We start from the raw sequence: 16321 nt of genomic DNA, 5'->3' as shown, positions 1-16321 counted from the left end.
AATTGACTTCTCAAATATTAAACAAACATGGAAATCATTAATATACAATAAATAAAACTGTTAAGTACATGGAAAAGTCAAAATATAAAGTATACCTGATGCTCATCTGATATAATAGTTAAATGGCTTCCATCACCAAATTCCAAAGACATTTGAAGCTCTGTAATGAACCGGTACCTACTGTCATTGTTTCCCCCCTCAACTACAGCCCAAGCTACTATGTTCATTTGACCATTTTCATCCCTTCCAATAGGTGCCAATAGTTTCCCTCCAAGGAAGGTCTTTAGGAAATAAGCATTCACACACAACACCTTTCTACATCCTTCTATCCACCCTTTTTTATATTCCATCAAATTAACACACAAACATCCTTTGAAAAATAGGCTCTAGTCATCTTTTTATTGGATTATTCATCAAAGTGATTATACTGTATGGACTAGCATCTTTTAATGTCTTTATGTAACTTCCAGGTTTGTTGTAATGCTCTTTCATTGAGCCACGAAGCAACTGGTGGGCATGATTTTACACCTTATAAGCAAGATCTTTCTTTATCAAGACCCTGAATGCTCTTCTAACTATTTCTAGAATCTCCTTTGCTGGCTAATGGGTTCTGTTTTAAAAAAAAAATTCCAGGAATTGGGATGCCATCCCTCTAGACTTTAACTTTTTATTCTTCTACATGTTCCTAGTACATGTGTGGGTTCCACTCACAGTCTTTAGTACAAAACAACCTCTTCTACTATCTCGGGACCCATATAGCCTAAATGGACAACTTGTCAAACATTTTAATTCCAATCTGTGCCCTCTTTTCTTGTTGCTAGAAGTGAATATGAGGTTTTTACCTTGAATTACAACATACTTTTCAACTGCCTTATATTTGGGAACCTATAACCCACCCTTCATTTAAAGTTTGTAAAGTCAGTTAGCTTACTAACAATAACCCTCCTCTGCCTTCTTTTCCTCCCACTGAAATCATACTCCCCAATTTCTCCTTGAGTCAACTTAACTTCATCACTATCTTCATATTCACTTAATAACATTGTCAATTAATATCCTTTGCATTGGGTACATTAGGTGTAGAAATTAAAGCTCCTATATTACTTGAGCTACTTCTTTTTCAAGCTATTAAGCAAGCTCATACAACTTACTGCATTATCCTTTCACTCTCTCCATTGCCTCCCTCAATTCATCATCTGAACTATCACCCTCATAAGGCTGATTCATCGTTTCGCATACATCTTCACCGTCTATCAATTCTTCATCTACACTTAGCACTTCTTCTTTTAAATTTAATTCTCTTAAATCATCATCTGGTCCCTCTGTCTCAAGCTCATATAATCCATCAGACTCACTTGAATAAAACTCATCCTCACCAACTAAATCTTTCTAAGGATTAGAATTATTTGGCGTAATATCATACTAATCATAGTATTCAGGTTGTAGGTTGTTTGGATCAATTGGTGGGGGTAAAGTCGGGTTAGTTTCAGCTTTTAGGGTGGGTTAGTTGGGGGAACAATTGTTCTATCAGTTTCTGTAAGGTTGGAGGTTTGGGTGTGTGAAGCTGCAACTCTAGTGAGAGGTTCACTAAATGAAGCTGGTGTAAAAGATGAGGGTGCACATGAAAAGTTTAGGGTTTGGGAACTAAATATAGTTGTTGATGTATGTTTGAAGAATTTATAAGGTGTAATGATGATTGCAGGCTCATCTAGGGAAGGTTCATTAGTTGATGTGGATGGTCTTTTGGTCAACGGTTTAGGAATGCACCTGAGTGGATTTTGTGGGGTCTTTTTTGTAGGTTTAGTGACTTTTCTATGTGGGGTCAACTTTTTAGGGGGCCCTTTTGATGATGTTGATTTTTGGTGGGGACCAATTGGTACATCATCATTATATTTTGTACTCTTGTCAAGTGGGGTGTAAGTTATGGGCTCCTCGATCAACATTTACAATTGGCTCACTCAGGATGGCATCAGGGTTGGGCTGCATTAGCTAATTTAAAGGGCTTGCAACAGTGGGCTGATCAGAGTTGTGGGACTCATTTGGGTGATTCAAAAGGCCTATCACAATGGGCACATTGAGGTTGGGGTCATTAGGTGGAACTCCCTAAAGGTCGTTGCCCTACAAAAATTTATAATTTTAGGTTGGTCAATCTCATGCTTCACATATAAGTCAATGCATTTTTCTTTGATCACTATAACACCCATTTCCAACACTTCTTTGTCATTATACACCCTCCTTAAACTAACATCCAAATTATATCCTGGTAGACAGTAGAAGATATGTTCATTACCTACATACTTCCCACATTTTTTCACTAACTCAACAAGATTTAATCAGCACAACTCATTTGGGTCAACCTTAAAAGTTCTCACTTCTCCACCTACATACTCCAAATACCCAGTCTATGTTTCCTGAATACACCTCCATGCCATAACCTCAAGCACACAGATTCCTCCATACCCTAAAACAACCTATTAAAACAGTCAAAAGAAAATTTAACCACATCAATTTCAGCAACTACCAGCAAGCAATTGCGTCATCACAAAAAAGTACAACACGAACAACCAACAATAGTTTGATGATCAAAACTCACTAATTGGAAATAAAATGGAAATGCATTGAAGGAATTACATTGATTATACAAAGAACTAAGGAACTAACCTGCACTCCTTTGAATTTTGCAAATCAAGGACCTTTTCTTGGAATTTTTGCAACCCTAAATATGTGACCTTTCTTCAAAATTTGCAGTACCCAAATTTTTTTGCTAACCCTCGCAATTATTTAGGACCGGTTTTGAGTTTGAATATTTTTTGAAGAGATTTCTAGCTATGGAGTTGCAATCGAGTTAAATAGTTTTTTCAGACAGGGCGTTGGAAGGGATGAGCCATGAATTCGTATTTAGGATGAAAGAGAGGGGTAGTTAAGTTAAAAAACAAAGGTAAACTGAAGAAATAAACCTATGTGGGAATTTTTTTTACAGGTTTAGCAGGTAACATCTGAATCTGGTCCACGTGCGTAAAGTATCGCAAAAAATCAAGACTAAACAATAAAAAAGGAAAGTTGGGACTATTTTTATCAGTACGCGCAAAGGTAGGACTGATTAAATCAATTTTTCCTTAAAAATAACCATACAACGAGACTAATCAGACGATGCAGCACTAAGCCACTGAAAGCAAGTTGCTCCCTATTTTATTCATTAAACTTAAGGTTGGAGGGTGGCTCATTAGATTCTAACTACTGATGCATTCTTGCAACAATGATTTGCCGATAATGTAAGCCAACTCATTGATCAAAATCATGCCTATGTGATAAAATATTATGTTGTTGGTCAACCTTCAGTGTCTGTCTTTCTCCCTCTCCTCTTCTTGGTGACTGATTAAAAGTATTAGATTTACGCCTTTCATGTTCATATTTTTAAGGTCGTGCTAATATCTACTTGAAACATTTGTTATTTATTCTACCTAATCTACTCATTAAAATACTGTTAATGATGCATTAAGTTATGTGGATTGAAGAAACTGAATTCGGAAATTTGTATTCTTATAATGCATACAGGAACACATGTAGATTGTGGCAATATTATACGAATTACCCGCTATTTGATACTGAAAGGTTTAGCTCTTAATGGTGTTAAACATCAAATTTGATAACTTTTTTTGACATATTGATCTTATTGATCACTAGGTGTTCATAGTAAACCTCCTAATTCCAACAATGCTGCTAAGTGTGAGAATAGGTATAGTAGATAAGAGAGACCGAATGACTGCTGTTTGTTAAATTAAATGATGAACTTACTTTGGTAAATGGATCACCAAAGAGAATAACTTTACTTGAAAATTGTACTTTCGTCCGCGATTGTTACAAATTAACCATTTGATTTAGGGACTGTATAAGTGTTTTAAACCTAAGTTTCTCAAGGAAAGTGAGCATTGGAAGGACATCCTTCTTGAATTCCGATGGTCAAAATGCTGTAATTATTTTAGAAATAAAGAAACCTACTAATGAGCATTTTTTTCATGTCCCCATTTTTGGGTAACATCTAAAAAATTATTGATATTATTGATGTTTTTAAGTTGTATGGACTCTGGAAGGTAGGTTGTGTTGCATATGATTGACGAAAATAGCTTGGTCAATTTCCAAAATCCTACAAAATCTTGCAATTATTTTAGAAATATGTGTTGCAAGGCACGTGATCCGGTTAAAGGCGGAGGGTTTGGTCAACTCCCAAAATCCTGCACAAGGTGCCATTTCACAACAAATTACCTTTTATAAGGTGCTTTTTTGCATTTGTAATTATGAGATACTTTTTCAAAAAAAAACATTTTATAAGGTATCACCAAAATATTAAATAATAATACCACCAATGTAATTACGAAAACAAATACTAAAAAGTTCAAAAAATTAACGAAAAACAACCAAAAGATGACCAAAATCAAAGGAAGAGGGACAAAATAAGGTCTTGGCCAACTTGACCGTCGAAATCAAGAATACTAATGGGGAGCACGATTAAGATTTTGGTAGTTCTAAATTCCCTCAATTCAGCAGTGAATTTTGGGGTCCTTTAATTTCAAAACGGTTGAATCATAAAGCTTCAATTCTAGAAACACATCAATTAGGGAAGAGGCGGGACCGTCAACTTTAGGGGTAAGACGAGTCTAGGTGTTTGCTTCAATGACAATTAATGATATTGATTTTTCGTTGGATTTTGATTTTGATTTGGGGTAGGGTGGGGGAAATTATGGATTAGGGTTTTGTGAAAGCTTTTTTTGATAAGGTTTCTTGGCGCATATGTGGTGATGAGATAGGACGTTGGTTGTAAGAGAGGATTATGGTGGTGGTGGTTGGTTTAGGTGGAGGTGATAAATGGGGGTGGCTGATCTGTTTGCCGTTTGAGAACGGGAAAAAAAAGGAGTGAGGTACTAAGGGGAAAGGGATGAGGAAAAGAGGAGTGAGGTATTAGCATTTTGTGGGCTTTATTTGTATCAACGTATTTTGGTTTACGTTATTGGATTAGTAAACTGATCTTAGCCAACTTGAATCGAATCAGTTTTTTTTTAACTGATTCGGTTCAAGACCCCACATAATCAGTTAATTGATCATTTCCTTTGCGCGTAACATTATACACTATTGATCCTGTTCAGGACCAAACCTGGTCAGTTTTTAAGTGTCAATTGGTGTTTTTTCTACTAATGATGATAATTAATGTTTTCGAAAAAGATAGAATAGGGTGTAATAGGATATATTTTGAGAAACATATATTTTTTGAAACAGCTCGAATATGATAGGATAAATATGTTAGAGAACAGTTGTGGGATTGAAGGGATAAGATGGGATAAGATGATATGAATGACGAACCGAACTCAATCATGCCCACTTATCTAGATGGATTTTTGTTATGATAGACTAAACCTAAAAGCGATCATGAACGATAATATGAATGTGGATTGATAACCGGAAAACAAATTGTCGAAATGAACTAGAGAATAAATAAACAACTTGCACTACAAGCGAGCATGTTGGGTGCCACAAGCAAGAGGCTTGCATGTATGCAAGTTGTTGCATTAGGCGCAAGATACTTTCGAGCTTCTTGTGCTTGGTGTACGATAATGTTGCCAATGGGAAATTTCATATTTCGATAGTCTATCGGTCGATTTTTTATGATTCTAGCCTAATTCAAGGGGAACGTGAGTTGAAAGCGTGTTGAACATAACAAACAACCAATCAATAATGTCATATAGGAAAGAAAAAGTACGTATGCAGCTCTGACCTATAGTCAAGAGCTATGTTCAATACTGCTGTTAGGCTTTGGTTAAGGCCTCGAAGGGTCCATGATTTTGAGATCTCCCACACTTTGTATCTTTGCATAAAAAATGGCCACGTGTAGGATGCACGCTAGTCATTCATCAGGAACAAGAGAGCAATACCATGGTTGGGTAGGTTTTCTTGACTAAGATCTAACACTGTCGCTCAAGAAGCGTTTTGCAAGGACAAACCGCAAACCCCGGAGGGGTGGCCTCAAAAATAGAATATACACTAATGAGGCAAGGATGTATAACTTGTAATGGCCCTGAAAAATAGCCATGCATATGCAAAACTGTTATGTCATTTAAAGGCGTAAAACAAGTATGATCGCAATTCTCAAGTATCACCGTCATTAAAATAATTTCTTTTAAATCTTCTCTAGTGAAGTTGCCAAATTATAGGCGTATTTTTATTCCATATGTGGGATGCACTAGTGGAAAAATACAAAAGGGCTGCAGTCAAAACAACCCTAAAGGTTGCGTTTTTGGCCAGCATTCCTTGTTGTAGCAACCCTTAAGGAAAAAGGAAGGGCTACAATTTTTAACCGCATCCCTTCTTAAGGAAGGGTTACTATTTTTAAACAAACTGCATCCCTTTTGTACTTGAAGGGTTGCGGTTTAGCAAAAAAACTGCATCCCTTCAGTTTTAGAAGGGCTGCGGTTTAATAAAAAAACGCAGCCTTTAATTAGCAAAACGGTTGCGTTTTTTTCAGAAACCGCAACCCTTCAAATATAAAAGGGATGTGGTTTATGCCCAAAACCGCAACCCTTTTACAATTTTTTTTTTAAAATTAACAATACCTATTTTTTGCCTCCCCTACTACCATCACCGCCAACCACTGCTAAACCTGCTGTCAGCCCCCAGCACCCCACACCCACAACCCCACCCCTACCCACCCACCTGCCGACCCACAACCCATCTTCCACACCCCTCTGCCCACCTCCCATAATCCCTTGCCCACCCACCTGCCCACCCCCACAACACATGTCCCACACCCCTCTGCCCACAATCCCCTCCCCACCCACTTGCCCACCCACAAACTACATGCCCACCACCAGACCACCTCCCACATCCCTCTACCCACCTCCCACACACCTCTTCCCACCTCTAATGGCCTCTGCCCACCTCCCACAACTCTCTTCCCACCTCCCACAACCCTTGCACACCCACCTCCCCATTCTATGCCCACCTCCTAGCCTAGCCCAGCACCCACCGTGGCAGCCCCCTTCCCCCGTCGAACACCTTCCTTCCAAAAAAAATAAAATAACCGAAATGCAATAAAAAAAATATTGTAAATAACTTTAAATATGCTGAAATAATGTATAAAGTGTACATAAAATTGATAGAAGTGTACATATTATTAGGAAAAATAAAAATCCTCCCAAAATGTTGATAAGCAATCGTCACAAAGGTAAGTCGCCAACTTATCCCGAACTTCATTTATTTCCTCCATGGTGAAGCCCTTCAAACTTCTATTCATATAAACCTTGCAAAACAACCAAGGAATAAAACATATTATATAAGAATTCAATCATTTGTTGCAGTTAATAGTTCTAAAAAATACATATACCTTCCCGAAATTCAACCAACAATAAATTGAAGGTTAAAAATATACACACTAGTTATATTATACCTTATATAGTCATATTCATAAAAAAAATTGGAGTTAAATGACTCAAAATCTAATACTTGGACGCGAAAAGGCTAAAATAGGCCTAAAATCACATTTATGTTCCCGAAATTCTACCTACAGCTAATGTAAACCTAAAAATACATGTTCAAAAAGAATTTTGGGTTAAAGGATTTGAGAAGTACAAATGGGATGCAAATCGGCCAAAATAAGCCTAAAATCACATTTACGCCGCTCCCGAAATTCATATAATTTGAAGATGTGGACATGTTTATTGTAGATATTTACATTATACCTCATGTTATCATATTCAACACAAAATTGTGGCTACATCACTCTTGGAATACAAGGAAAAGAATACTTTTGTCTACATACAATGGCGTTGGCTATTTGTTCTGTACCAGGATTAGACATGACTCTTTTTCTCTTTCCATCAACCCTATGCATCGAACACCACCAATCAAGGACTCTATCTAATTATCGAGCCTGTGGAAATGTGGTGGTAGATCTAGTCTTCGTTCCCTTTGTCGACCCCATTATGGAGTAATGGCCGAACAACCACTTCTCTCTCGTCTCATTGTACGAATGAGCACCCAAACGATGATAATACTTCCTAACTATTGCACTCGAGCTACTTTTCTCACGTCTTACCTAAAACACAATTTAGAAACAAAGGTTAATTCAAAAATATTGGAGCTAAGTGTAGTTAAATGTTAATAAAATATTCTTACAATAGCTTGTGGGGTAGTGTTTTTTTGCCAACAAATGCTTCCCACTCTTTAGGTTACATATTCTTGCATATCTGAAATAGTAATTTGGAAGGCTCGACTGATGCTTCCGGTGAAGCGTGAGAACCGGATGGCGTTTCTCCGCCGTACCTTTTCTTCTTCTTTGTACCTACAACTTTCCTCCGCTCAATGATCCACCCAGACACTAACTTAGCCTTGAAATCTCTGAATCTCTCGGCAACCGCGGATAGAAATAGGCTCTTCTTTGCTTCATCATATTCGATATTGAAAAGATTCTACAATAAAACGCATTTCACATATTAGTTTCTGCAATTTTTGTAATTTATATGATATCATTAATATACACTTATATTTAACTAAATGATGAAGAAAGTAAACGTTATTATACGTGAACCTTTCCATAGTATCATCCCATAGACACTTCTTCAAGCCCTCCGGTACTTCTTTCCATGAGTGCGCAATGGAGAGTTTTCGCATGCAAAGACCAATTTTCATGCCATTCTTATGCCGCCATTTTCCACAAGGTTGCCCCAAATGATCATACTCCAAAGTTATTAGGGTGTGTTTTCCTAGTGACTTTGTAGGTCCTCTTCCTTTTCTCTTTTTTATCTCCGATGATTTCCTATCAATTCTTAAACTTCGTGCATATACCTCTTCACGACGAGGTCAGTCTTGTACGTAATCCTTTCTCATGAGAGCACTTTCATCCGCTATGCTCTCTAGTAATGAAGTAACCCTAAAGATCCCGATCCTCGAGATCAACTTTATCCCGTTCCTTTCTCTCATCATATGAATCATCCTCGGTAGTGTGTTTACTACTCGAGATTGCCGCCATATGTAAATCAGCCATCTCCCTAAAATTGTATAAATATTAGCATGAATATATATAGCTTAAGAAAAAAAAATTACAAGTCGCACTAAGGGGCAAGGGTGGAGGAGGGGTTTGTACAGAGGGGTGGGGAGGGGTGGGAAGGAGGTTGGGTGAGGTGGGTAGAGGTAAGGGAGGGGTGTGCAAGGGGTTAGGGAGGGGTTTGCAGGGGGTTGGGGATGGGTGTGGTGGACAGGGGTGTGGGAGCTGGTTTGTGCCTGGAGGTGGGCAGGGGTGGGTAAGTGTGGGGTGTGCAGAGAGTTTGGGTGGGGTGGGGTATAGGGTGGGCAGGGGTGTGGGGTGGGCAGGGGTGGGGAGGTGTGGGAGGGGTAGGAGGTGGGTAGGGTGTAGGAGGGGTGTGGTAGGGGGTGTGGTAGGGGGGTGTGGGAGGGGTGGGGAGGTGGGCAGGGGTGTGGGGTGGGCAAAGGATGTGGATAGGCATGTGGGGATGTGTGCATGGCTGGGTAGGTATGGGAGGGATGGGGATATGGGAAGGAGTGGGGGTGTGTAGAGGGTGTGGGTGGGAAGGTGTTGGTGGACAAGGGTGTGCATGGGTGGCGAGGTATGGGGTGGGGAGGGGTGGGTGTGGGAGGTGGGTGTGTAGAGGGTGGCAGGAGGTGGTCTGTGCACCTCTTACCACCCTGCACACACCCACAACGACCTCCCCAAACCCACCCTATCCACCCCACACCTTCCCACCCCCACCACTGCCCAGCCCCGCACACCTCCCACACCTGCGCACCCACACCTCCCCGCCCCATACCCCTGCCCACCCATGAACACCTCCCGCACCTGCCCACCCACACCTCCCAACCCCGCACCTTCCCACTGCACACCTCCCCAACCTACGCTTCTGTCCACCCACAGACCTCCCACACCCCTGCCCACCCTAAATCCCTGCCCACCTCCCCACCTCCTTGCACAGACCACCTACCTCACCCCTGCCAACCTCCCCCCCCCCCACCACACCCCTCCCCCAACCCTGCACAGCTCTCCCCCACGATACCCCTTCCCCACCGCTGGACGAGAAAAGATCGAAATAGGCATAAAACCACAATTTAAGTTATCGAAATTCCACCAACAATGAAAGCAAACCTAAATATATACACACTAGTTATATAATACCTCATATTATCATGTTCAAAAAGAATTTAGAGTTAAATGACTCGAAAAGTACAAATTGGAAGGGAAAATGCCGAAATAGGCCTAAAATCACATTTACATTCCCGGAATTCGACCAACAACTAATTCAAACCTTAAAATCTACAATCTAGTTGTAGCATACCTCATATTATGATGTCCAAAAATAATTTGGGGTTAAATCACTAGAAAAGTACAAATTGGATAGGAAAAGGCTGAAATAGGCCTAAAATCCATTTATGTTCCCGAAATTCGATCAACAACAAATGCAAACCTAAAAAATCTACACATTAGTTATATAATATAGCTCATATTATCAGGTTCAAAAATAATTTGGGATTAAATGACTCGAAAAGTACAAATTGGACGGGAAAAGACTGAAATAAGCCTAAAATCACATTTACGTTCCTGAAATCCCACCAACAACTAATGTAAACCTAAAAATATACACACTATTTATATAATACCTCATATTATCATGTTCAAAAATAATTTGGGGTTAAATGAGTCAAAAAGTACAATTGGACGGGGAAAAGTCAAAATAGGTCTAGAATCACATTTACGTTCCCAGATTCGACCAACAACTAATGAAAACCTAAAAATCTCCATACTTGTTATATAATACCTCATATTATAATGTTCAAAAATAATGTGGGATTAAATGACTTGAGAAGTACAAATTGGACGGGAACCGGGGACTATTCAAGACTTACTCCTATTGAGTAAGTCTTGAATGGGTATCCAGGCATATGTGGCATATGATGATGATTCAAAGCTAAACTATATTATTTTCATACAATCTCATATCAAGAAACATATATACATCAATAAATTATCATTTTAATGAAATTGACACACATGACAACTTTATCTAGCTCATTAACAAATCAAACAAAAAATAAAACATATAAAGAAATTAAACTAGCTACCTCTTAACACCAGTGACGAGCAATGAAGAGAGAAGAGATAGTTGGAACTTTATTTGCGTTACTTAGTCTCTTTTCCTACAATTAATAAAATCGACATTGTACATTTTAATGACATAATCAATTAAGAAAAGCAAATTTAACTAAAAACAAAACCCTCCCCAACCCCCCCCTCCCCACCACTTACCACCCTGCTCCCCAACCCCTTGCACAACATCCCCATCCCTCCCCACCCCGTCCCACCCTCCCTCACCTCCTGCCCACCCTCCCCACCCCCTGCCCACCCTCCCCCACCCTCCAACACACTTAAACGAACATTTTCTAGTAATCAAGATGAAAGTGAAATGAACAATTTATATTGATGTTTTGGAAAGTAAAAAAAATGAAAAGGAGGGGAATTATCGGAAGAGGAGGAGAGGAGAGAGCGAAGGTGGTGATGCATCGAGGTGGTGGCATGTGGTGGTGGCGCATGCAACTAGAAACCCGCAACGAGCTTGGAGAAGAAAAGAGAAGAGGAGAGAGTGAAGGTGTTGCGTGGTCGATGGTGGTTTGTCGTCGATGGTTAAATTAGGGGTCCGGTGGTCAGTGTGCGTAAGTGAGTGAGTGAGTGTGTAATACCCCGTATTTTTAGGCATTTATTGAGATTATATAAAACAATTCTAAATTTTATCTTCAAAACGCTTTTTAAACTATTTTTAGAATCACATTGGAGGGAATCATTTGGAGGGAAATATAGTATGAATTTTAAAGGTTATTCTAGTAATTTTTTAACAATAGTTGCTCTTGTCATTATCTTATTTTATTTAATTAATTATTTAAACAGATATTTGATAAATAATTTTATAAAATCCAAAATTCATTTTTGGGTAATAAAATCATACTTTACATTTCAGTATGTAATTTTTTGATTTTTTTTATAAGTGTTGTTTTGAAAAATCTATTTCTTTTAAATAAAATCGAAAACTTTAAATATTTAAAAGATTTTGTTAAGTCTTATAAAATAAGATTTTTATGAGATTTATATTGAGTTAGAAAGTATGGGATTTTAATTGATTTGGGAAGATTTAACGATCTCTTTAAAATAAAAAAAAATTGATTTTAAATAAAGAATATTTATAAATAAAGGAAAGAGTTTTTATATATATAAAAAAAAATTTGCTGCATTGTACAACTGCTGCACGATAGCTTTGTATTTTGTTACAGAAAGTTTGAAATTCTTTTGCCCTAATTTTAATGATTTAGGAAAGTTTTACCTCTTTTCTACCCTAATTTACACTATAAATACCCCTTTAATCCTTCACTTTCTCTACACCAAAAATCTTGAGAGTTCCTTATAAAGTTTTTCCTAAAGTGAGTTGTCTCTTTGAGTAGATTTAGTTTTTTACCGAGGAGTTTTAGTAGGAGGTTTTGTAAGTACTCTTTTTCAAGTTGTTTTAATTCCTAGTTTTTGGTCTTTTGAGTTTTATAAAAACATGTTTTAATTGTTTGAGCATGAATCATGTTTATAATTAGTTAGTTTAACATAATTTTATTTTAGAGTTCATATATTATTCATAGTTTTGATTAGAACTAGTTTATAATTAATAGGAGGATTTCGTTCGTGAACATTCCCTTACTAGTTGATTTTCTTGTTTCGTGAATTATCAAGGTACGTTTACGTGGCCTGATCTTTAATTGTTATGTATACATTAGTTAAGTGGGTTTTAGTATGAATTATATGAATTGGTATATGCAATTGGTTTGATCAAACCTTCTTATCATTTAGGCTAGATAAAAGCTTGTATTTTCTCTTGCTTTGTTGACTCGTAGATATGCAAAACCAACCAAATATTGCTTTGTTCGTTTTAGGAAAACAAAAAAAAAAGTCAGTTTACATGTATAAGCATCCAACTCTTAATATATGAATGAATCCACTTTTGCAAATCATTGGCTTTGAGTAACTCAAATATATTAGCATGAGTTTTAGTTTTAAAAGTTAAAATTATCCTTTTTAATTACCTATAATTAAGTTTGTTTATCATAATTCTTTATTTGAATTAAAGGAAAGGTTTACCCCTATGTTATTCTTATTACAATTACCCCTTGGCTTGGTTCAAGAAGGGTTATTCCAAGTCCACTAGTTGGCATCAAGGTTACTCCAATGTCTTTGTATTCATAAAGGGATACTAGCTTGGGGGTGTGCACACTTAGGATCTGCGCATCAAGAAAAGGGGTTTAAGTTAAGTTCTTATATTATTATTTTCCACTTTTAATGGAATTATTAAAGGAGATACATCCTTTGGTGGTAACGTGAATTTAATAATGGATTGATCTTATCTTTTGTTATCACTAGAATTGCGAAATAAAGCATATTTATGAAAGTATGGGAATCATATATTTACAAGTTTACAAGTCTTGCACGTAATTGTACTCAGTATTTCAACTGACTCGTATTTCTTATTTGTTTTGGCTTTGCCTTACTTTCCTTATGGGGAGTAGTCTTCAGGTCCATTGATGATTCATGATGCATGGGAGGAACCTTTTGGGATCACTAGAACTAGATCACTATTTTAGTAGTCTTTAGACTTTTCATATTAGTATTGTGGTTTTTGGATAATAATATTATTTTTATAAATAAAGTTAGAAGTTTCCGCTGCATATTTTGTGTATCAAGTTATAGTATTGCCAAAATGTATTTATACGTGGCGGTAATACCCTTAAGTTTCTCTAAGTATTTTACGAAAGCATAAGTTGTTAAAGTGGGGAAATTTGGGAGTCTTACAGAATGAGCGAGGGAAATTCGTGTAGTTTATAGTAATAAGTGTGCACGAATTTTTTTTAGTCAAGGGATGCGTTTAGCCCCGCACCGCAACCCTTCTAAAGTGAAGGGCTGTGGTTTTTTGCTAAACGTGAGCGTCATTAAACTGCAACCCTTCGTTTTTGAAGGGCTGCAGTTATTTGGAAAACTGCAACCCTTCACATAAAGGGTTACGATTACCTTAAAAATCGCAGCCCTTCGTTTTCTAAAAAAAGCATCCCTTAAAGCGCTACCCTTCTAGTTTTTTCCTCTAGTGACGAGCGCATATTTAACTACCTCATTGTAATGATTTTGATTTTGTAAATGTTTTGAAATAAAGAATTTGTCAACAAGTTACTAAAGGAAGACTCATAGATTTAGTTGGATTTAGAAAATAATCCAATATAGATTTCGCTATCATGACTCCATAACTGATCAAAGATTGAGTTTGGGGGGTGAGGGTACTAATATGACCAAAAATCATATTTACCCATCTTTGGCCTATACTTAATACGATTAATGTCGAGTGTTATGCAATGTAAAAATTTATCTACGTCGGTCCATTGAACACATAAAAGACTACCTTTTGTTGACATGTGCGGTGATGAAAGTATCAATAAAATTTTCTTGCCTATATGACATTAATAATTGGTTAGAACAGCATACATTTTCTTGCCTATATGACATTATTGACTGCAATCAAATTATAATGTCCAAATTAATTATTTGAATTTGACATTAGAACATTTATTTAGGTTTTTGATTATCAATAATAAACATGTGCGGTTATAATAGTGATAAAGTATATAATAATCTACATAACTAAAAAGGAAATATGAAAAGGAGAGATTTAGATAAGAATGTACAAGAGAGCTTTAAATCTTTTAGAGAACTACATCATGACAAGCAGATTGTCAGTAATACTAGTGGAAAAAAGCCCATCTGATCCAGTCAAAACAGGGCTTACTAATTCGGTTTTGGTCCGGATCGAGTGGGCTAGCAAAAGTTCATAATGATTAACTGATCCGATCCTTGATCGGATCAGTTAATCATTTACGGATCCGATTATTTTAGGTGAAAATCGGAGCAGTTAAGCAAGTTAACTGCTTCGATTTTGAACCAAATCTGGAGTTGTTGACCAGGTCCGTCTCGAACTATATAGAGGCCCTGTGCGATCTCGTATTTGAAGAATTCAATAATGTAATAGCTCATCCATACTTCACATAATCCTATTATGAAACAAAAGTAGTCCAAATAAGTAGATAAACTTTTTCTTTTTACTACTTAAACTTTCTCTATTTTGGGGCCCTCACAATTAAGGGGCCTGTTCCATGGAACATGTTGAACATGCTAAAAGCTGCCCCTGCTGTTGACCACCCCAAAAACCCAAAAAAAAAAATCCCTTTTTTTCGTTATTAATCGACACAAATTTACTTGGTGGACGAAATTAATGTTTTTTGCCTTTTGTTTGTTCACCTACTTCATACCCAAAGCAAAACAGGGGTATAAAATACTTTACGATCATGAAACATAATTCATTTGTATGTACAAAATACTTTGAGATCAGGAAACATAATGTGATACTCGTATGATATACCAAAACTATGATACTCACATGATCTGATTAAGTTAATCAATACTGAAATTGTACAAACATTTGCGAGCCCATATGAAGTGATTGTAGAAACAACTATGAAGTTATACAAACAACAACAAAATAATTGTACAAAACATGAACTGATTGTATAAACAACTACGAAATTCTACAAATAACTATGAAATAATTGTATAAAACATGAAATAATTGTACAAACAGTAGTTCACATGAATGAAAAATTATAAAAAACAAATTACAAACAACTACAAAATTTAAAACGAAACTAAACAATTATGAAATTAAAAATATAAATTAAACAAACAAAACTACAAAGCACAAAATTGAAAATGAAGCCCTAATTGATAAAAACAAAATGAAACAAACTAATCCGAAAAAAAATTAACTCATATCTAGAATTACAACGAGACTAAAAAATGAAAAAACCTAGGTATTTTGGTGAGGAGAATCAAGCGACGAGCGAATTAAAAATTAAAAACCTCAAACTCGTTGAACGACAAAAGAAGATTGAGAGAGGAGAGGAAAGTCGTTGGCGAGGAGAGGCCTTGACGACTTAAAACTGAAGATTTTTTTAAAAGTCTCACATAGTTTCTACATCCCTCCCTCAATTAACCCTTCTGATGTGACCTAAGTTTTACAAGTGATGACCTATTAAGCTAGTTTTAAGTCACTAAGGCCCGCTAAAAGTTAAGACCCCCTAAAATTGGGACTTACACAGGTTAATCAATAGTTCAGACCTTTTAAAAATTATCACCCAAAGTTCAGACCTCTATTGTCAATTTTTCCTATTAAATATAATCGATAATTAACAAATGCTT

The sequence above is a fragment of the Beta vulgaris genome, chromosome 6, assembly GCF_026745355.1.
Source record: "Beta vulgaris subsp. vulgaris cultivar EL10 chromosome 6, EL10.2, whole genome shotgun sequence".
In the NCBI taxonomy this organism is placed as follows: domain Eukaryota; kingdom Viridiplantae; phylum Streptophyta; class Magnoliopsida; order Caryophyllales; family Amaranthaceae; genus Beta; species Beta vulgaris.
The sequence above is the reverse complement of the archived record's forward strand: the minus strand, read 5'-3'. Positions refer to the sequence as shown.